The sequence below is a fragment of the Kogia breviceps genome, chromosome 4, assembly GCF_026419965.1.
Source record: "Kogia breviceps isolate mKogBre1 chromosome 4, mKogBre1 haplotype 1, whole genome shotgun sequence".
NCBI classification, from domain to species: domain Eukaryota; kingdom Metazoa; phylum Chordata; class Mammalia; order Artiodactyla; family Physeteridae; genus Kogia; species Kogia breviceps.
In genome coordinates this window covers 69783324-69806694 of record NC_081313.1, presented here as the reverse complement: position 1 = coordinate 69806694, position 23371 = coordinate 69783324, and the positions used below count along the sequence as shown (strand labels likewise).

Here is a 23371-nt window from a genome sequence, read left to right as displayed (position 1 = left end):
GGAAAACATATATCTTTAGACCTGGGCCCTGAGGTTATATTTGCTAGTACCTGGTGCTAAGATCAGTGTAAACAGCTAACGTCAATGCAGAATGCTTAGCTTTTGACAAAGACATTGTTTCCCATTTGATTCCTTGTGAAGCAAATGAATATTACATTCACTACAAGATGAAGTTGGAAAAGTTTCTTACCAGCCCAGATGTTCAAACTGTACAATGTATGTAGATTATTATTATTTTCTTTATCCTTTGCAAAATTCTGTTTTTTGGTTTTTTTTTTAATCAAAATGACTAGCGCAAGGAAGCGACATATAATTGGAGTTACTGTAAAGGTCACAATTAAATGATAGAATAATTGTTCAAATATGTGGTTTTGTCAGCCAAACTCTTAGTGATTTTATGATCCATTAGTGTTTGCTTTATTTGGGGAGGGGGAGTGGAAAGTAGGAAGATTTATTTCCATTAACATGTACCTGACTTGGACTTTTAACGAAGACTCTGGTTGGTAGACTATGGCTTTCTTGAGCTCTTCTGATTAATTTTAATTTAATTACATTGAGTTTCATTAGGTCCCATTTGTTTATTTTTGTTTTTATTTCCATTGAAATACGAAATGGCCTGCTATATCTAGTCTGTGAGCTGAATTCAGCCTGGAGAATGCGTTGTTTAGGCATCACAGATTTTACAGGCTGGAGAAGGTTGTACCCTTGGGACCAATGTACACTTTTCACTATGTTAAGCCTCCCTCCTTACACCGTGGCTTACACTCCCCTTGCAGCCAGCCCTGCACTCATTTATTGCCTGGTCGTGGTGGGCATTAGAGTTTGGGGCTTCTGATTCACGGAAAGGAAAAAATAAGAAGTCACCCAGTTATTTATTTTTGCATGACCTTGTCACTGTAAAGTGGAAAGAGAGTTCCGTTTTTACTATGAATACATGCTATGAATGAATGCTGGTACTGCATTCTTCAGCTTTAAAAAAGTCTGCCTCTAAAATAATCTAAAAGGGGACTCGTTTTTCCAACAATTATTTCAAGAGCTCTGTTAAGTAAGCGGCCAAAAAGAGAGTAAAGGGCCACTGGATATTCAATTAGAGGGAGAGAATTCCTGTCAACTTTACTGGAGGAAAGAAGGCAAATCTGGCAGATGGGGGCTTTCTCCTCAATGCCCATGTGATTGCCCACAAAGCTCCTGGGATCGGGCGCTGGCAACTGCACATCTCCCTATTTGCACATGTATGGAAACACTTTTTGTGGAAGCTACTTGACAACATTTAATGTTTATTGTTTACTTGTCATTCCCAGAAACCACACACAGACTGTTTAGGTTACACCTAATGACAGTTTTTATTCATTTTACAGTTTAACATTTCTTTTTATTTAGCTTTTGTTATGGTTTAACAACTCCTTTCATTTGTTGGAATTGTAGACAAGTTTGAAATGTGAGCACACCCAGAAGACAAACACACATCATTACCTTTCCCTCTCCTGGTGTGCAGCCTTTTGTGAAATCTGCCAAGGGAGTATAAATGCTGATGCATGGAGAACAGGGAGAGGGGAAGGATGGCTTCAGAATGCCCTGAGATTTCATGGATATTTCTTTGGGAACCCTTCTCCTGGTGAGATGGGAGCCCTGGCAGAGAGGTACTAGGTGGTCTACAAAGTACAGGGCAATAATAAATAGTAAGACTTCAGCAAGGGTATTTCTAAGAATATAAAATCCCTGGGGAGAACGAGCACTTAGTTTCCTTTCCTCCTTAGTCCTTTGGCCAAGAAAATTATACTGACTTGTGATTAGAGAGGAATCACCATTGGAACATCGAAATACACATTTGCGCTCTACCCAAAATTCTAATTAGTTAAAATTGAGAGGTAGAGGAATGAATATTTTACTTGGATTGATTATTCATTCATGACAAATAATTAAGAATATTGATCATACTTTTCTTACTTCTGTTTCTGTACCACAATAGGACCAGAGAAATAAGGGAGCTGGTAGGTTTTATGTTCCTACCACCATGGATGTTTTAGGTTCTGGGTCCGCAGCTAACATCCACCAAGCTACATGATGAAAATAGATGTGAGCCAAGATGCCACATTTTGGTGTCCAGAAGAAGGTCATGGTACCTAAGGAAAAAATTTAAAATACACTTCAGAGATAACCTGATACCCAAGTAGAATCAAAGAAATATTGATTTTGGCAGTTGAAAATTTTAGCTGTTGGACTGGAGAAATTTGAGTTAGAATGATAACAGTACTTTGCTGAAAGTTTGCATGTAAGCAGCACCGTATGCTTCAGGGAATAACCAGGGCTTCCGTAGCTACTTGTATAAGTAGTGGTCCAGAGGAAGGAATGTCTATAGGGAGGGTAAAGCTACATAAGAAATGGAAGCCCAGGTGCAGCAGGAGCTTTGTGAAGTTGGGAGGGCATAGGTGGAGGACCTAGGAACACATAGCCATCTCACAGGTGGTGCCAGGGCATTTCATTGAAAGCAAATTGAAACTTCAATCTGGTTAAAAATGAATATTCCCAGCTATCAGTTTTTTCATGTATTGCTAATTTGGGTGAACCATGGGAGCAGATTTGCCACATTCCGTGGGTCTTGAAGCAGTTTGGTCTGTTTTTAGTTTTAGTTACCTGTTCTCTTAATCTTCTTTTTTTTTCCTCCTTAATTTTCAGGCCATTTAGACTTGTGCTGATGTTTAACTGTCTTCATGATTTTTTTTAAAAAAATTACAAATTGGTGGCAATCAAATGTTTTCAAATATGAGTTAATATTTTTACAACTTTTGCATATTTGTGGGTGCTTCTATAACATTAAAACGTTATTTCGAATAGGGTCAGTCAGGCTCCTGTCACAGGGTGATGGGATACTGACAGAGAAAGCTCTGTGGTCTGGATGGTCAGGGAAACAGAAGCTGATGAGGAACGGCGAAAGATGAGCCCAAGGAACCATGCCTTTCATGGTTATGAACTCTGTGGCCAGAGAGGGCCAGGGGGGCCTTATGAAGAACTCACAGCTGTGTCCGCTTTCTATTACTACATATGACTGGCCCAGAAGAACAGATGGACAAAACACTACTTTACCACCCAGCAGCCAAGTAAGAGCCGTTCCACTCATTCTCTTGATCGTTTTCCTCTCGTTACCTGTAGCCTATGAGTTGAGGAGGAGGGGACTGGAAGAGGCAGGTGCCTGACAGCTGGAGACTGGAGAGGAGGTGGACAAGGCTTCCTTCCGATAGAGGCTGAAGGGTTGCTTGATGTCTTGAACTTTTGAGACTCTACATTTCTCAAGTGACACTGTTTTATGACTCAAAACGACTGTAGAATGTTCTGCTGCCTGCGTGTAAGCAGAGCAATCAGGGGGCTTCTGGAGTCTTCACACAGTGCTGTGGGTGGAGAATGTTCACCCACTCAATACTATGTACGGGGACTAGAGGAACAACACAAAGTCACAGTTAATCATTTCCCATATGTGTTCACAATATAGGTTAATAATAACAATAGTAGTCGTAGTAGTAAACCTTCCTCAAACGCACTTAAACAAGGGGGAGTTATTGCGTTATGTAACTGGACAGTCCAGAGGTTGGGTTGACATCAGGTAATGATGAGCTTGACCATTCAACCCTTCTGTTGGTTCCCACATGGTCCTAAGATGCTTGTCCAAAGTACTCAAAGCTACGTACTTTCTGTTTCTTGTCTAGCTGGAAAAAGAGTTTATTTGTAGTGACATATTCAACAAAAGTCCTGAGATTCACCCTGGTTCAAAACATCATGAAACTATGTCTGTGGCCAGAGGGTAGGTATGTTGATTGCTTAGTTTAGATCGCATGCCGGAGGGTGGGATCATCTTGCCTGGAGTCACAAAGGCCCTACATGGAAATTAATGGATTGGCTAGGGGGAAATGATAAATGAATTCCAGAGATACAACTAAAAATGCCTGTTAAAATCTTTAATCTTTACAGCAACAGTGTGAGTTAGGTAATATTGTTACCCCATTTATCAGATGAGAAAAATTTCCCAAGGACAAGAGTTTGTAAGTAACGATTTGAGAATTAAAACCAGGTCGGTCATTCTAACTTTGTACCTCAAAGTCATTCTATTTTACTACGCTGTTATATAGCACAAATTAAGCACATATAAGGTTACCTGATCTAGACCAGGAAAGGATTTTAGGCTTTGTCTTCTACAAATTTCAGGTTGTAAAGGAACCTGGTTGAGAAGCTTAAGGATTTTGAAATGATAAATAAGTAACTTACTTTCCAGGAACTGAAAATCTTATTAATCGTTGATAGGAATTTTACTTAAATTTTTGGGAACTTTAAAAATGTTCTTTCATTCTTGTTTATGGAGAACTCAGAAGAAATATATGTACCTTGGGAACAAATCTCTGGTTGATTTTAGAATTATCTAATCATCCCAAATGCCACATGTAAAATTTGTGCTTTTTTTAAAAAGTTAGTTTGGACTGCATATGGCAAGGTGTAAAGCTTAGGAAGTCAAAGAAAAGAGAGGCTCCTAACAGCCAAATTGACTGGAGAATTCAAGAGCTGTTAGCATTATGAATGGAAGCTATTACCTGAAAAAATATTGCTGCAGGAGGTTTAGACTGGGACATTAAAACAAATCATTGTCCTGGGCATTGGAGTTAAATAAGGGGGCATGATAATGAAGTTTCATTGTCTTGAATCTGTGGGAAATAGATATTCTAGGGCTATGAGCTCAGAAGCATTAATGCTGTAGGACTGTACCTTGATGAGGCTCCTTTGGGGAAAAGGTAACGGAGCAAATTATGCTAGTGGTACATTGGCGTATCTTATAACCCACTTCTTATTTTAGAAATGCTTAATATTATTAATTTTCCAAAATGCCAGGGGAGACAGATGCTCAGAGATTTTCTAATTGCCCAAAGAGTTATATTCTAAAACTGGAAACCCCAGGTGGTCCCACCTCAATTCTGAATGGCAGGAGAGGAGTCCTGCTGCTGTTTGCTTCGGTTCTCTAGCGGAGCTGCGAACGGCTGAACTGCTTGGTCACTTCTCTCCAGCCAACTCTCGCCTGGCTTCTCAGGAATCATGTCGGACAAGATTCAAATTGAGTGGCCGAACCATGACAGCAGGGGCTTTCAAAAAATCAGGATGGATTCTTTAATGTTTAACAACCTTTTCCTCACAGCCAAGTTTCTGAATTGACAGTGAAGCAAGTGTGGGGGGGGGGGGTGGCTATAAAATAAACAGAATCCCAAGGCTTATTTTAATCAAATTTCTTTCAAGAGGCACCTCATTTCTTACTTCTTTAAATCCCCCACTCTGCCCAATAAGAAAGAAAAGGAAATGAGAGACACGAGTCTCTTTAGTATTGTAACCTCTATATGTTCACTTTCTAAATGTTATTACAAGTGCTATTAATGTAAGATGAAGTAACAGATTTAAAATTCTGTGGAAAATAGAGATTTTGTTCTGCCTGTGTGGGCAAGTTGCAGTCACCTCGAAATGTCAGAGTCTTCGGGAACTTAAAGTGTTCAGGGCCTTTAAAACTGATATCCTTTTAGGGACAGAGACATATTTACTGAAATACATAACCCGGAAAATAAAGTTCTTTGCCTTGCTTTACACCCCGGAGTGTGATAAATTTTGTGGGCTGTAGAGTAAGCCAGTCCCCTTATTTCTCAGAGGATTTAGTTCCACAGCACAATGGCACTGGAATTTTAGTATTCAGTCTTTTGGCCTTTGGAATGACCATTTGTTTTGCAGAGTACATGATGTAAACTCCTCTGAAATGTTATTAATACCTTTTAACCATTTCCTATAATTATTTCAATAACTTAAAGGAAAATTCCTGTTTTAAAAGATCCCCTTTCTGGTGTGGGGCAATTTATAGCCAATGTGTAACTCAACAGGAAGTCAAGAGAGCAATCACCAAGAGGAGTGAGACAGTCAGAGTTTCTCCAAACCAACACATAAAAGGATTTCTTGGGAACTAAAGTCAGCAGTAAAAGAGTGCAGGATTAGTCATCGTGGATTGGATGCACCAGCCCCAACATTCTTTCTCCTGAGGGAAAATGCCTAGTGTTCTACAGGAAAAGAGGAAGGCCTCAGGATGTATCTCAGGATACATTCCACCAGCTGTTTCCATAAAGGGAAAAGATTACTTGAAAAATTTTGGGGTGGGAATACGGTAATAGAGGCAAATGGGGAAAAAAAATGCATTGAGTCATCAAGTTCCCATAATTGGTTAATTTTTAGGTTTCATGGCTATGAATATTATGGCAAGGAATGATCAAGTCCTCAGTTGTTTTTAGATATAGAAACATTTTTTGGTCCCATAATCTCAGAAAATATTTCAATAGGAAACGCCTCTCAGTTTTTACCACCTACTGTAAACTATCAAAATGTAATGGGTTTTCTCTAGGTATATGCCCAGGAGTGGGATTGCTGGATCATATGGTAGTTCTAGTTTTAGTTTTTTAAGGAACCTGCATGCTGTTCTCCATAGTGGCTGTATCCATTTACATTCCCACAAACAGTGTAAGAGGGTTCCCATTTCTCCACACCCTCTGCAGCATTTGTTGTTTGTAGATTTTTGGTTGATGGCCATTCTGACTGGTGTGAGGTGATACCTCATTGTAGTTTTGATTGGCATTTCTCTAATAATTAGTGATGTTGAGCATCTTTTCATGTGCATCTTGGCTGTCTGAGCAGAAACTAACACAGCATTGTAAACCAACTATACCCCAATTAAAAAATATTAAAAAAAAATGAAAATGTAGTGGGGAGTTGCCATGCAATGGGCATGAAGTTTATTTTGCAAGATAAGTAAATTCTAGAGGTTTGCTCTACCCCCTTGTGCCTATAGTTAACAACACTATATTACACACTTAAAATGTCAGAGGGTGGAAGTCATGTTAAATGTTCTTACCCCGATTAAAAAAGAAAGAAAAAAAGAGAGAGAGAGAAATACAGAGAGGGAGGGAGGGAGGATGGGAGGAAGAAAGGAAGGAGCAGCAACACTAAGAAGTAATGTTTTAGAAAGTGGAGCCCTCACTTGTTTCTCGAGGCAATGCTAGCTTGGGCAGAATTGGGGATGGGGTTGGGTCGGAGCCACTTTGATCCCATCTTGTCTCCAGTTCAGAGATTTCACTATGTCCATTGGGATTCCTTATTGGCCCTGGGAAGGGCCTCACAGGAGCCACCAGTGGAGACACTGGCCCTACCCCCATGTTCATATACAGTTCAAAATAAAAGCTTAGTTTTCAAAAGGATACTACTTAAAGTGATGTGGAAATGAAAATAGTTTCCTTCTAGATGTTTTCCAGTTTGCAAAATTCTGGGTACATTCACCAAAGAGGAACCTGCCTCTTTCTGATTTTGTTCCCTATCTCCTTTCTCTGTTGAGACCTGTGGCCAGTCTGCCTACTGGGAAAGCCAGCATGGGTCATATATAGCAGCAGCTTCTACTGCATTTTCCTTTGATCTTCTTCTAAATCCCAAAGCCATTTAAAAAAGAAAATCGGAGCTGACAGATGCTTTGCAAAAAATGTCTTTGTCTATAACTAATCACAAAAATAGTGATTAATTTCTAAAGCAAACACATTTCTCGACAGCATTTAAAATGCCCTGATCATTTCTGTTTTTATTTTCTACTGTACAAATTCATGCAAAACTTGGTAATGTAGTATACTTTTAATAAAATGAGCTCCACAAAAAATGTTTGCCACAAATCACTGCCTTCTCAATGCCACTAAGTGAGCAGGATTTTATAAACCTCTCTGGTCTTAGGTGGATCAGAAAACACGTCTGGGATTCATTGTTGCCCGGACACATGGATCATCTAGACACTGTTTACTCTGAAGTCATTCTCTCTGTCCTACTGTTAAACGTTCCTGCGTCTCCCCTTTCCTCTGACCACATGCTGTAGGTGGAGCTAAATGTGCCCTCCACTGCCTCACCGCAGCTCCTTGCTGTGACTTTGCTGTCTCAATTCTCACTGTTTGTCAAGTACTCTCAGTCTTCAGAATGGCTTGGGGTATTAGGACTTTGCCCTTGGTGATGTCTCCAGTTATTTTGATTTCTTTAGGTCATTAACCTGTATTTTTCCTACACCAGATGTGAGGATTTTTAAAATTAGTTTTGTTTTAACCATATAAATTTTTGCACTCTCTGCTCTCCCAGTCATATCTTTGGAGAGCTATCGAAGTGGAAGGAAGAATTGGAAGAGTGACCAGCCCTCGCCAAAGGCAAGGATTTCAGATGTTAGTTCACAGTACAGAGCTTTAAAGATGACAGAGGTGCCTTGAATACCTAGCCAGGAGTCACCAGGGAATGTGTGCACTTGATTAACTGAAGGCCCCAGGGAAAGAGTCTGACGTATGGTGTAGAGGAAGACAGAAATGCACTGAAGTCCAAATCTCAAGTTTGAGAATCTTGAAACCAAGAGAAGCTGCAGGAATGTACCAGAATCCTATAAGACTCAGGGTTTCACTGATGAAAGAGACTTCCAAGAACTTTTCATAGAATTTTTTTTCATGAGAATATAATTAATATTACACCAAGAATAATCCAAAGATTCTTTTGGAGCAGCTTGAGAGATTCAGATAGACTGGGGAAATAATTTATAAACTCCGCTCCCACATGTAACCACCATCACCAGTTCCTCCCTGGTGTCCTAGATTAGGGGCCACATGAAAATCAAGGGCTAGTTCTGACATGGTGTTGCAGGAACGTGAATACTGGGGGACCAGAAACACAGGAGGAACTGACTGTCCCAGTGTCTGCATTGCCACCACTAGAGATTCATTTCTCTGAGACATGAAGCCTTTTCTTCAAATCGTAGAATCTTAGAGATGAAAGGAATCTTAGAAATGAGCCCAACTCTACCATTTTATAGATGCATAAACCGAGGTACAGACCATTCACTGTGTCCAAAGTCAGTTAGTGCTTTAGCTATTTAACTGTGACTAGAAATCAAGTCTTCTTTAAACTCATTCCAATTAGTTATGCCTGAAATCTAACCCGAAGGAAATTTGCTGAAAGAATCCTGGGTGTCTTAGCCTGGGTCCCTCAAAAGCAGGGCCTGACACAAAGGATTCCTTAGAATTTATGTGGGAATATGATGTCAGGGAACAGGGGTATGGGGCCTGAGGGAGAGAAACAAGGAAGGAGGAAAATAGAATTCAAGGAACAGTTATTAAAGTTGGCCACCCTAACTGCACCAGGGGATTGGGTGACTGGTGCTCAGCCTCTCTGAGACCCTTATGAAATACACCTGGGGACAAAAGGAGACAGCATTTATCCATTGACTTCCACTGGTCAATGGTGGCTCCACAAGCACTAAGTCCCTTGGACTTCCATATTGTGCATATAGGAATAGGGAGCAGATTCCCACACTGTGGCATCACACAAGTTCCCAAGTAGGAAACGAGAAGTAGAGTTTTAGCCTTCTGTGAGATGCTGTTGAAATGCAGCTTCAAGAAGTTGATAGAAACCTGCATAGAACCAGTAGCCACAGCACAGCTGGCAAAAGAAGTTAGGTCAGGAGGATTCTGAAGGGCAGCATGGAGGTGTCTTCTGGACCCCAAAGAGAAGCTAAAAACAGTTGTGGGAAGGGCAGGAAAACTGCTTGGCATCCCTTCCTTACCACCCCTCAAAATAAGTCTTGTGGAATCAGCATCTCTAATGTTTCCCAAACTCTTTATGTCTCTGGTCTGTATGTATCAGCGTCATTCTCCTTTCTTCTGGTAGGCTAGCTCTCTCCATGTGATGTAAATGTGGCCACCGACGCTTCCCAAGTTTAATATCTTACATCTTTAATCCAGGAGAGGAACTACTCTGCCTCTCTCTGTCCCAAGTTTGAAAATCTCAAGGATGGAATATTGGCCTAGCCAAGGACAAATGCCAGCTCCTGGATCAGAAGGCAGGATCATAGAGGACATAGTGGGTGGTGTAGGGGAGAAGGCAGTTGTCGTAAGAAAGAAGCAGGGTATGTGATGGATGGATGAAACAGTAGATCCCCACTAAACCAGCCCAGCATTTTTCCTTCTAGGTGTCTTCTACTAAAATGAAACTACAGTTGAAGAAATAACAGCAGATTAACATCTTAGTGGGCATTCTTCAAGCTTGGATGACCTATGAGACAGTGGAAATAGGACCAAGGATAGACCCCTAATGAGGGGGAGAAAACACTTTGATGAGACACAGGGCCATTTTTCTGTTTTACTATTAACCCTAGGGTTATCCCTTGATTCAGTTCTGCTAAAGACTAAAGATGTAGGCAATGCAATGCAATATTAATCATGAATAATTTTAAAACTCTTTTGGAAAAAGAAGAATCACAGCAGATATTTTTCCTATCTTCACTGCGTTTTTACTTACTGAGGTTATTTTCTTCTTAAAGTGGAACTCACTTGGAGGTGACAAGAGGGAATTAAATCTTCAAATAGGATAAAAATGTTGGTTGACATTATCTCATCAGAAAGTGAAAAGTCAAATGGAGATTTCAGCACTTGATTTATCTGGAATACTTGTCATCCCCAAATAATAGCCAATATCCTTTGAGCATTTACCATGCATCAGGCCATGTGCTCTGTGTTTTGTATGCGTTCCTTTACCCAATCCTCAGAACTACACTGTGAGATAGACACTCTTCCCCTCCAGTTTTGCCAGTGGAAGAAATAGAAGCGCAGAGAAATGATGTGCTCTAGTTTTAACAGCTAGTGAATGAGAGACCTGGGATTCAAATCCAGGCAGGTCCACAGCCTATTTCTTTAACCATTTTGCTAGATTGACTGTCTGATGAATTATGAAATCAACTTTGAAGAGACTGTTCCGAACAGCTACAGTAAAAGGAAAAAGTGACTTTCAGATGGGTGTTTAATTGCAGACTTATTTTTGTTTTGCCTGAATTATCCTGACTTCTGCCTCTACAATGGTATTTACATAAAACTGACATCTGTTAGGACTATCATGTTGGTACATGCCCTTTCCGGACTTTGAGATATATTGTGTTAATATCATTCTCTATATTATTCACAGTTAAAACCATAAGGTAAACTTTTACAAAGTAAACAAAAATAAATAAACATTAGTAAACCTGATAATTACGAATCAGCAAAGTACATGGGAAAAGGAGCTTTCAAATATCTTCCACCTGAACATAGGTAGAAATGAGAACTTTATCTGTGTTAATACTCTTGTAAAATACTGCCCATACTTATGAGTTATTAGATATCAGTCCTCTGATCTTCTGTTCTTGAGATAATCAGATTCAAGTACTGCCTAGTAAACTGAGAACTACAATTCAAGAGGTGTCCTGAGGGGAACAGCATAAGCTTAAACACTGGCTCATCAGAAAAACAAACAAACAAACAAACAAACAATTGTGGACCTCCTTAACCTTTAGTAATCACCAAATAATTTATATATGTATGTGTCTGTGTGTGTGCGTGTGTGTGTGTACGTGTGTTTAGTGGAGAAAAGTGTCCCTTCCCAGCCCTGCTTCCTGGAAACAGTGGGCTCCATGAGAACAGTGTTTACACATGGCATCACCAGTCCACTCTTACTGGGCACACTCTGTCCCTGCAGCGGCTGTGCTAGAAGCTGGGGCTACATCAGATTATATGCCGCGGTGCCTGTCTTACAAGCAAACTGTAGAGACAGAACCTGCATTCAAAAAGATAAACAACTCTAATGATAATCACATGCTGAGTTCCAAATGAACGATGCTAACAATACGAGCTATGGAAAGACACGGAAGGACCAAGTGCTGACCGTAGGGGTGTGGTGAGAGCAGTAGAGACGGGAAAGGTGGGATCTAGATCCCTGATTGTTAGGGTCTTTCTAATATATATGAATGCTTTCTCCAGGAGAATGTTGCCTGAATTTTAAGCACTCTTGAATCCAATGTTTTGGGAGATTTTGAAGTTGAACTGGTAAATTATTTGTGCCAAATTTGTCATTATCACAGTTGAAATGAAAGTATTTAATTTTAAAAGAAGATTTTATTTTTGGTAGTGAAGTGGGAGCAACTCATTACAAGGTTGTTCTTTGCAACATAGCACAAGAGGAACAAAGAAAGAAAGCTGCGTCTAATGAAGCAAAATATCCTTTATTGGTGAATGCTATAAGAGCAAACTGTAATCCACTTTTTATGGTCAGAATGAGAGACTGAGAATTAATGGAAAAACGGGGAAATGTAGCTTTGGTCTAGAAATTGAGTGGTGAAACAGTGCCCAATAGTGATAATAATTGGAATGTACTGAATACGTACGTCACGTGTCATCTACTGTGCACATATCACCTTGAATATCACTTTTCTTCCAGCTTGGGTGGGAGTCCAGGAAGGAGGTAAGAGCAACGATCTGATTGGCAAACAGCTGCCCAGATGCAATAAAGAAATTTGCTCTTTTATAATTGTAAAAAAGAACATAAAAGTAAAATTCTACGCGTGCCTGGTTAATGCTACAATCATTTCAACTCAGAAAACTGTGCATATTAATTGAGTAAATGCTATATTCCTAGAAAAAAAGGAGATCCAACAATCTCAAAGAGAAGCTTATTTATCTCTAATGTAACAGGCCAGTTTAGAACAGCGGGTAGCTGTGCTCCACAAACTTTTAGGAATTTGAATTCCTTTCATCTTGTAGCCCCACCATTGATTACAAAGTTGAAGTCTGGGTTGCTGGCTCATAAAAGTCCTACTCATGGAAATAAGAGCCAAAGTCCAGGAAAAGCAGCTTGTCTTCAAGTTGGAGACAATTCAGAATTTATATACATATCATTTTCACTTATATCCCATTGACTCCAACCTAGTGACGGTCATACCCATAGCCAAAGGAAATGTAGTTTCTAGCTGGCAACTTGCTTAAGTGACTAGAATATTGCCTGGCACATAATAAACGATCTATTGGCTATTTCTGTCATTACCAATATTATTATATCAATTCCCATTTTCTGGAGACTTGCTGAATATGTATCTGGGTTGTTAAATTAAGGGACCAATTTGTGTCTTATCCTGACTTTGGAAGGTCCAAAGCATTGTGCAAGTCCAGACAACTGACCTTTTTGTTTCACTCCTGCTCCTGCCACAGTCCTCCCCAGCTCTCCTCCTACCTTTTCAGTTTAGAAACCATGTAATCATCCTTGATTCTTCTTTCTCACGCCTCAAATCCAATCCATCAGAAAATCTGGTCTGTCTTCAAACAATATTTCAAATCCACTCACCTGAATTTAATTACATCTCCATCACTGTCATCTTGGTCCAAGGTACCATCATCTCTCACCTGGATTCTTGCCATTGCCTCCTAACTATGCTCACTGCTTCCAAGATTTTGTATCCTGTATATGAAAATGCAAAAGAGGAAAAATGTAGTAATATTTTAAAACAATATTAACTCCGTTAATATCTTGTAATACCTTGGAAGATATTTCTAATCTTGGAATATATTTCCAAATGTAAGTTCCTTAATGGCAAGGACCATGTCTATCTTGTTTATTGCTGAACCTTCAAGGTTTGGCAGTTAATAAATATGCAACAAATAAATGAATATAGAGATACAAGTTCATTTAAAATATTCCCTCTCTAGTTCAGAATAACTCCAGAAATATGTTACAAATGCCAATAAACTGCTGGTAAAAACAATGAAAATTAGTGTTCCACATTGCTTTGGTCCCATCTGGAAAGCTTTCCTTCTTTCTATACATCTTTGTATCCATCTATCCATTCATCTATTGATCCATCCATCCATCCTTCCGTCCACCCAAAAAATCCTCATTGAGCCCTTACGATGTGCCAAATATTGTTCTAGGTGCTGAAGATACAGTTGTGAATAAAAAAGATAAAAATATTTTTGCCCTAATGTAGATTATTTTCTAGAGAAGGAAAACATCTAATGAGCAATTATGGAAAGGTATAATATTTTGATAATTGTAAGTGCTATGGAAAAATGATACATCAGGAAAGGGGAATAGGGAGTGCTGGGGACAGTGTGTTATTTTAGAGTGGTCAGGCAAGGTCTCACTGGTAGACATTTAAGCAGAGACCTGAAGGAGGAGAGGGAGTGGCCATTTGGGTATCTAAGAGGTCATCCCAGGCCAAGGGAACAGTAAGTGCAAAGTCCCTGAGGTGGCACCATGCTTGCTGGTTATTATCAAGGGGCCAGTAAGACTGGAGAAGAGTAAGCAGGAGGCAGAATAGTAAGAAAGTCATAGAAGTAGCAAGAGGCCAGCTCATTTTGGACCTTTTAAGCAACTTGATAGAGGCTTTTTTCTTCAAGTAAGCGATATGATCTATTGCTCTTTTGCAAATAGACTACTTGATTGAAAGCAAGAAGACTAGTTAGGAGGCAATGACAATAATCCAGGTGAGAGATGACGGTACCTTAGACAAAGATGACAGCAGTGGAGATGTAATTAAATTCAGGTGAGTGGATTTTGAATATTATTTGAAGATAAAGAGACAGGATTTTCTGATGGATTGGATTTTGGGGGTGAAAAAGAGGACTCAAGGATGATTATACAGCTTCTAAGCTGAAAAGGTAGGAGGAGAGCTGGGGGAGACTGTGGGAGGAGCAGGAGTGAAGGGGAAAGTCAGTTGTCCAGTTGTCTAGTCTTAGACAGTCATGTTAAGAGGTTACATAGCCAATTGTATATACAGTCTGGAGTTCAAGAAAGAGATCTGGGCTGGAGATACAATTTGTGCATCATTAGTGTACCAAGCATATTAAATTTATGGGTTTAAATGAGATGGTCCAGTACATACAGAGAAATAAACATATTTTTTGAAATACTATAGAAATGATAATTATCTAAAACAGACTGTCAGGTTTGGGAGAACATTTACTTCAATTTTCAGAAGTACTTAATAAAATTGGATCAATTTCACCTGATGGCTAATGTTTATGTTAGATTTTGAGGATTCAAGAAGAACAAGATATTCCCAGCATTTTGAGGAGCTCCCAGTCTGGTGACAAGGCAAAGGCATCAAGTTATCCTCTGACTCACTAACAATCATCTACGACTTGGGTCAGGAACTGTGACTGAGAGAGGTTTGGGGGAAAAATTCTCATTCATCATAGCATTTTGTGAGAGTATCTCCTCTGAAAGCCACCTAAGAAGATGGCAGAGAAAGCATCAGTTAGACATGTTAAGCATATGTAACAGAAATAATACTATGATCCACCAATCCCACTCCTGGGCATATACCCAGAGAAAACCATAATTCAAAGAGACACATGCACCCCAATGTTCATTGCAGCACTATTTACAATAGCCAGGACATGGAAGCAACCTAAATGTCCATCAACAGAGGAATGAATAAAGAAGATTTGGTACATATATACAATTGGAATATTACTCAGCCATTAAAAGGGATGAAACTGGGTCATTTGTAGAGACGTGGATGGACCTGGAGACTGTCATACAGAGTGAAGTCAGAAAGAGGAAAACAAATATTGTATACTAATGCATATATGTGGAATCTAAAAAAAAATGGTATAGATGATCTTATTTGCAGAGCAGAAATAGAGACACAGATGTAGAGAACAAACCTATGGATACCAAGGGGGAAGGGGGGGGTGGAATGAACTGGGAGATGAGGATTGACATATATACACTATTGATACTATGTATAAAATAGATAACTAGTGAGAACCTACTGTATAGCACAGGGACCTCTATTCAATGCTCTGCAGTGACCTAAATGGGAAGGAAATCAAAAAAGAGGGGATATATGTATACGTATAGCTGATTCACTTTGCTACACAGTAGAAACTAACATAACATTGTAAAGCAACTATACTCCAATAAAAAAAATCATAGTAGAAGACATGTTTATTTAAATAGACATGAGATAACACTCCAGGTTCCTCATGGCTGCATATATTGTGCAAATGATCCAGAAGTATCCATAAGCCTTGGTGAGGAGAGGGAGAGGCTGAGATGATCACTGAACCAGCCAGAGGTGTGGGACATGAAAGAAGAGGTTACAAAGTATAGGGTATTTGAGATTAGAAGCGAATTGATAGGACCATGAATATCAGCCATGGGAACACTATGTCTCAGGAGATTTAGCCACTTTTACCCAAATTCTTCCAAAATCTAGAGTACAACACATGGGACTGTGACTGCAAGTCCATAACTTTCCCCCCCTCCCCCAACCCCAAAAAGGAACATAACCCACCTCCCATATACCCTAGTGCTACCGTGGGGTAACTCAGGGGCAAGAGAACAACTTTGAAAGACTAAGCATGTACCCTCAAATAGACCACCTTGAAATGAAAGATATGAAACTGCAAGATAGTAAGCGATACTATTTCTCACACATATAACTCATAAGTGGGTGTTTAAGAAATAAGATTAACTCAGTTATAGAAAATGACCACACATTTAAAAAATACAATAGCCATTTGGGTTAATGAGCATCTTTTAAACACATAAAATGAAAGGTTAACTTTCTTTGCACATTTGACTAATGTAGTGACCCAGCTATTAAATAAGAATCACTGGTCAGGGAAGGAGACTCAGAACACAGAGGAGGTAGATGGGATAGTCCATGGCCAAATGAAGAGAAGGAGAAGCCTCCTTCCCACTGGAATGAGAGGTGACCACAGAGGCTGATAGTCCAGGCTTGTGGCTAACAGTTCCCTGGTCAAAACAACACCACACTGAGTTAATAATGGAATGCACGAGCTTCAAAAACTTCAACATAAGCAAGACCAATTTCACATACTTTTCTCCACTTGCAAATTCCACGAGGAGCACCTCTATTGCCCACAGTGACTGACCAGTCCGGTTAGAGATGATCCAATCCTTGCTTGGTCAACAGTAAGTCAGCCTCCAACCAGGGAGTGATTATTTGCCCTTCAGCCATTCCTTTCTGTTCTGGTAAGAATAGGAAGAGAAAGAGACAAACAATAAATGCAATTTAGAAAAGTTATATGCCTCTACCTTTATTCTGTTTGTTTTTAACTCACCTTAGAGTAAAACTAAGAACGTTAAGATGCTTGAATTTGAACTTTGAAATTCAAATTGAAGTCAGGGAACTTTTCAGAAATAGGTTATCAAGTTGCTGATTTTCAGCATGCCAGAGCAGACTCAGGAGAGTCTTGTAGACAAGTCTTCCCTGAACAAAATATCTCTATCTATCCATTTAAAAAATAAGAGATTCATTTGGGTTAATAAACTCCTTTTTAAAATTGAAAATATTTATTAGGAGAGTTACAGCTTTTCACAGCCCAGTGCATAAAAGCTTTCTGGTAATAAGTTTTTTGGTAAATAAGTTTTCTGGTAACATCTAGCCTTGCCACACTAGTGTAATGGGGACATTTTGATTGAGTTGAGAGAGAGACAGGAGTAAGGGAGAAAATCTGCTTGTCGTGGGTTGGTGGGGAGGAGTCATGGACACCATGTAGATTTGACCCGCTCTGCGGGTCCACTGACCAAATGAAGTCACTCGTCGATAGGGGAACTAGGGGATAGGAGAATTTTTTAAAAGGTGGAAATGGTCCAAAGGCAACTGTATTTTTCCTGTGGTTGTGCTAGGTCATCCTGGGGAGATAACTCTTCGTGCCGCAGGAAGCCACAGGAAACTTACTCTTGTAAACAGTTGATCTAAAATGCTAGAAACTGTCCAGGCAAAGTTCTTTCTCAATTTCCCTATAATTTGGGAATCACAGGAATCGTTGAATAATTTCTATTATTATCTGATTATAATGAAAAGTTCATGATCTTCCTTAGTTTCTATAGCAAGAATGATGTGAGGCTGCCGGTTGTTCTCCCTAAAGGTGTTCTCATTATTCAGAGCAGCAGAACTGGAGAGAAGTTTGTTTCTAGAACATGAGAAGGAATTAAGAGACTTTGGGACAGGTTTCAAAATCCTGTGTGAGTAATGTTAACTGGATCTGGTTGACAATGGTTGAACCAGCAAGGTTTCTTTAGATTGCATCAATCTATGTAAAGCTAATTTCAAGGTCCCTGCTTTCTGTGTTAGGTCGCGTTTTATTTAAGGGCATGGTGCCCAGCTTGAGAAAAAAAAAAAAAGCCCAATAAAACATAAGCATTCTGTGATGGAGTAGGTTCCTTAGAAATAGGATCAGATAGATTTCATTCATTTATTCACCCATTCATTCATTTATTGAAACAACCATCTTGAAATGATCTTGATTTCTCAACCAAATAAACTGAAAATTGTCGAGGCTAATTTAGTTGGAATTGCATCCCAAGCACAATATTGAAATGCACAGTTACAGTCAGAGAATCGATATGTATTTTGGCATTGTCACTTCTTTCTTCACTATTTTGTTATATCCTTACTGCATGCCACTTCTGGAGAAGGTCAGAAAAGGTGAATGCTAACTCTGTGATGGTAGAGGTGGTTAAATTTTGCATGCGTGTGTGTATATGTGTGTATTTTGTGTGTGCCCTTTAGATGGGAAATAGAATTACAAGATCTCCGTGCTCAGGTGGAGTCTCCTGACTCATCACTCTGTATCTAAATCAGCCCCCAAAGACATAAGGGCTCCTGCAAATCCTGGAAATCTCCCTTTAATACTTACTTAGCCCTGACCTGCTATTTAGGTTTCTGTATGCAGCACCCTTCTGTTTCAGAAACAAATCATTTCCTATTATAACTCAGAAATACTCAGGTCCCCAAACGAACCTGAGATTTCGGCTATTCAGCAAAATTTTTACTTGCAAAGCACATGACTGCTAGCCTGCACGATTGCAGTTGCTATTCATATGAATGTTGGCAGCATTTCATTGTGGGGGTCAATTATGGTCATTTACCATGATGACATAATAACAACTGCAAAAATGTGAAAGCTAAAGTAGAGTTATTATTACTGTTTGTGAAGTCTGTGTCCCAGAGTTCCTGCCAGGAGAGAGAAAAGCTGGAGTGGAGAGATAGCTGACAATCGTGCTAACCATTCAAATCGCCAGTGGACTGAACAATTTGCAAGACAGGGATGGGACAAGAGGCTAAAGCTGGCGTTTGGGTTGCACTGCCTCCCTCACCTTGAACTACAAGCTTTTTCTTTCCCACACATCGTGCAAAAACACTCCCATCTCCACACCCCTGCACCCTATCCCAAGGCTGAAAGAAAAAGAAGAAATACAGGCAGAGCATTTGCTCAGGGAGATGGGCCAACAGCAATGTCATCCTCTGATATATAGCTGAGGAGGAATTTATTTCCACCTAGTAGAGTACTGGGGGGCTCATAAAACTGTATAGCTTCAACCCAATGAAATAAGGTTAGTAAAATACATAAACTCTGATACAGCACCGTGAAGTATGCCTCCAGTCACCTACAATTTACCAACGGCTCCGTGATAGATATTCCCAGCACCTGGCTGTTCCTTGTCAGCTGTGACCCAGTGTGTGACTCTCAGCAGTGCTTGCCCTCCTTTTCCCCACCCTCCTCCTTTTCCACACTGGGTAGAGGTCTTGTGCTAGGGTAGCAGCCGGCTTGCTGATTGCAGAGCTGCTTAGCAGATCCTACAGCAGATCTCTGATAGCAAGCACCAGTGTGAGACAAAAGCACAGTACTTGTCGAATGAAAAATACAACAGCAACTGAATAGTCGAAAAGGTAATAAAAAAAAAGTCCAGCTCAAAAAAAAAAAAAACCAAACAACTCAGCTCTGATGATGCCTGTGTTTTAAACAGTGAAAAAAATCATAGTAGGCAGAAACTCTATTTTTTTAACACTTCATACTTTTGTCAGTGTGACGTTGAACAAGTGCCATTAATCAAGAGTGCTGTAATTCATTGGGCACAGTGATGTACTTGAATTGTTACTATAGTATCATTGTTCAAAGCCTCTGGAACAGTGTTAAAGAAGGGAAGAAGTTACAGCTATAGTTTACAGCTAGGACTGCAAAAGAACTTCTCCACTGTTAACCACATGTTAAACGTGGTGATAACCGTAATAGTACTTTGTGTTTATACAGTGACTATTTCCAAGAAACCCAAAGTACTCAATAAACAGTAGTGTATTCATTGTCAACGATATCCTTTTGAAGAAAGCTAGAGGAAGGTATTATTACCCTCTTTGTTATCAGGCCAGTGATATGTTCTTTGTGTTTATAGTTATCTCTGTTGTAGGCTGCAGGGGAGGTGACAGACAAGAAGGGAGGAAGGGGGTATGGTGGATGTGTGGTGGTGGTGGTGGGAGTGGATTGAAGAATTCTGTGTATCTTTTGAAGAACTACGCCAAAATGAATCCTTTTGCTGTGTAGTGGTTACTGCTTACGTGACGAGAAAACTAGTCTGAGCATTGGAAATTAATTATAGCATATTGTAAACGGAATACACTTCCTAAGGAAATTAACTTGATGTACTCTGCCTGCTGGGAGGAGGAAGGGCCCCTCAGGCTCTTTGGGAGAGAGCTCCGATTCTTGAGGGACCTTGAGGGACGGAACATCATGCTCCTTCTCAGAGTGGCTGGTTCTGGCCACGCCCACCTACCTGCAGATGATTGGACAAGGCCTGGGCCAGTCAGATTCCTTCTTTCCAGTATTTAGAAATGGATTTTGCCAAATCTAGTGAGTCTAAGGGATTCCTGAAGTTAAGTCAGGCCTGTGATGACTTTATTTTGCTCAAGTGAAAAAGAAACAGAAAGGGGAGAGGGTGAGGAGCAGAGAGAGAGGACTTTGGTTCTTGATGGATGTCTGTTTCTGTCCTAGAGACACATCAGGCTCTCTGGTCTATCCCTGATTCTCTCCATCTCCAATAAATTAGCCATCCAGCTTGGTTTTTTTGTTTGTTGTTTTTTCCCTGCACGTATGGATACATACCGTCTCTAAGATAGGAATGTCCCAAGATGAGGGCACATTTATAAGGGTAATGTGAAACCATGGGTAATCGTTAGTCAAATCTATTTCACCTAGCTTCGCTAATCAAGGTCATTGTAATTGTTGCTACAAAAGAACTTGTGTGTCCTCCGAACTGCACATGGCATGAGTTGTTTTTCAGGAATTGGAGTTACCTGTGTTTAGTTCAAGCTGAGCTCGTTAAGACTGGATAGGATCACCAACCCTCCAACTGGGCATGCGCCAGTGTCCGCTAGGTGACCTTTTGATGTTACAGGGCCAAAAACTCCACCCTCAGATCATGCTAAGTGCCTCCATGTTTTGAATGTGCAGAGGCCTGGAGCTTAGTTACACCTGCACAGAACAGTGATTACTGTTTACAGCACCTTTTTCCAATCACCTTTCCCCACCCCTCCCACCCCATGCCCGTCACTTGCCCCAAGGCCTCAGACCGCCCTGCTGCTTAGTTCTTACCCTGTCAATACTCCAGGCCCTTGCCTTGGGGGAGGCAGATCTACGACTTCTTTTTCTGCCTCCTAGCTTCTCTGCCATGCGAATAAACTCTCTTTGCTGCAAGTCTCCGCATCTCAGCATTGTACCTTGCTGCATGTTGGACAAAATGAACCTGGTCAGTAACAGTACTTACCAAGTATATTTGCTAACAAAACTTTTAAAAAATCTTTTTCTTCTCTAAGTAAGTGTTACCGTTCTACCAGGATCCTCGTGTTTTGCGAATAATCCCTTTCTCCCCTCTGCGGCAAATCTTAGTGTCTCACCGTTTTGGCTTGGTGAGTGTAGGGCAAAACGAACTTATTTCAGTAGCAAAAGGACCCTCAGTGTATTTTATTTTGTGGCCCTTTGGCCCCCACATATTTAAAGCTTTTGTAGGGAGTTCAGCTCAGTAGAGAACATTTAGTGAAGTTTATGACTTAACTCTGGAAAGGGTGACTTTTTTTGTGTCAGCCCATTTTCCTTTCTTTAAATCTAATTCTATTTTGTTTATTTGTACCCTCTGCAAGTCAGTGATTTTGTTTTCTTGTTGTTTTTTTTTAACAAAAGCAACAACTTGAAAGAGATTGTGGATGATTGACCTTTATTTGTGAGTCACTTTGATCTGATAAGACAAACAACAAAAATCTTAGCATTTGATACTGGAACCAGACTTTCAGGTCTGAGGAGAGAATACCAGAAGTCGGCTGAATCATTAAAAACAAGCACTCAGATGCAATACTGCATCCCCAAATTCTTGCTTTCCTGCCATGAGAAAAAGAAGCCGTGTTCCAATTCTATTCCTCTGTGCATCTCTTTATTTCTGAGGCAATTTCATCTTCACATCTGTATAACAGAACAGTGGGCATAGGTGCTCAGAGCAGAAAAGCAACAGTGATCGTAACAGTAAGTATGAAAGGGCCATTTAAAGACTTCTCCAAAAGAGAGGACCTGCCAAAACAGTGACCCTGGGATTTTTCTTACAGGCTGCTACAGGTGGACCAAGGACTTTGGAGTGAGATAGGCTTTCCCAGACTTTTTTTTTTTTTAATTTTATTTATTTTTGTCTGTGTTGGATCTTAGTTGCTGCACGCGGGCTTTCTCTAGTTGTGGTGAGCAGGGGCTACTCTTCGTTGTGGTGCACGGGCTTCTCGTTGCGGTGGATTCTCTTGTTGCGGAGCATGGGCTCTAGGTGCGTGGCCTTCAGTAGTTGTGCCACAAGGGCTCAGTAGTTGTGGCTCGCGGGCTTTAGAGCACAGGCTTAGTAGTTATGGCGCACAGGCTTAGTTGCTCCGCGACATGTGGGATCTTCCTGGACCAGCGTTCAAACCTATGTCTCCAGCATTGGCAGGCGGATTCTTAACCACTGAGCTACCAGCGAAGCCCTTTCCTGGACTTTGGATAGGTTATTTATGCTTTCTGAGGCTGTTCCCTTGTCTTTCTTACTTGTAAAATGGAGTTAATAATAGCTATTATGTAGGCTGTCAGGACAATGAAATGATGTATGTAAAATACCAGGCACCTGGTTGCAGAAAGGGTTCTGCATATTTTGGGGGAGGGTTTATAATATAAGCCTTCACTGTCATGACTCAAACACCCCAATGATTATATGATGACACAGACTCAACATACATTTTCATTAGATGTTTTTAATATTTGAAAATTAATGATTAAGCCTCAAAATAGGTTCACATGAAATTAGATGGCCCTGTGCATTGTGTTACTAAAATAACCGAAGTGTTTCATAAGGTTGTTTCAACCTGGAATCCCTGGGCATGAAAACAGATGAAACTAAGAGTAACATGACTTAATGGGCAGGAGAGGGACTTCTCTGCATGCTCTCGTTCTGGAAAGCTCTGCTTGCTGCTGCTGCCATCTCTGAGCAAGACAGCTGTATTCTGAAGTGGTTTCATCTGGTTACATGTTACACCTACTGATGGATAGCAAACAATCTGAAGGGTCTCCCAATAGATTTAAACTATAAGTGGGATAAAGCCTCTTGCCCTTAGTGCTGCAACCATACAGCTCCTTATTCAAGGACCCTGAAATATTACAGGACGTGACTTTTTTACCCTAGAAAT

At 40.3% G+C, this 23371-nt stretch overlaps 1 long non-coding RNA gene across 2 annotated transcripts in view; it reads right to left on the bottom strand.

Annotated features, from left to right (window-relative positions):
* Nucleotides 1–1326: 1326 nt before the first annotated feature.
* The window catches only part of LOC136794024 (uncharacterized), a 141196-nt gene continuing 119151 nt past the window's right edge, over nt 1327–23371 (bottom strand). Inside the window, exons 3-6 of one of the 2 annotated variants that reach the window (XR_010840186.1) lie at nt 16721–16872; nt 13216–13329; nt 3145–3430; nt 1327–2123 (exon numbers count right to left, since the gene is read on the bottom strand). This is a non-coding gene — a long non-coding RNA (uncharacterized lncRNA). The remainder of the gene's footprint in view (nt 2124–3144; nt 3431–13215; nt 13330–16720; nt 16873–23371) is intronic. The other variant, XR_010840185.1, reaches the window with a different exon arrangement.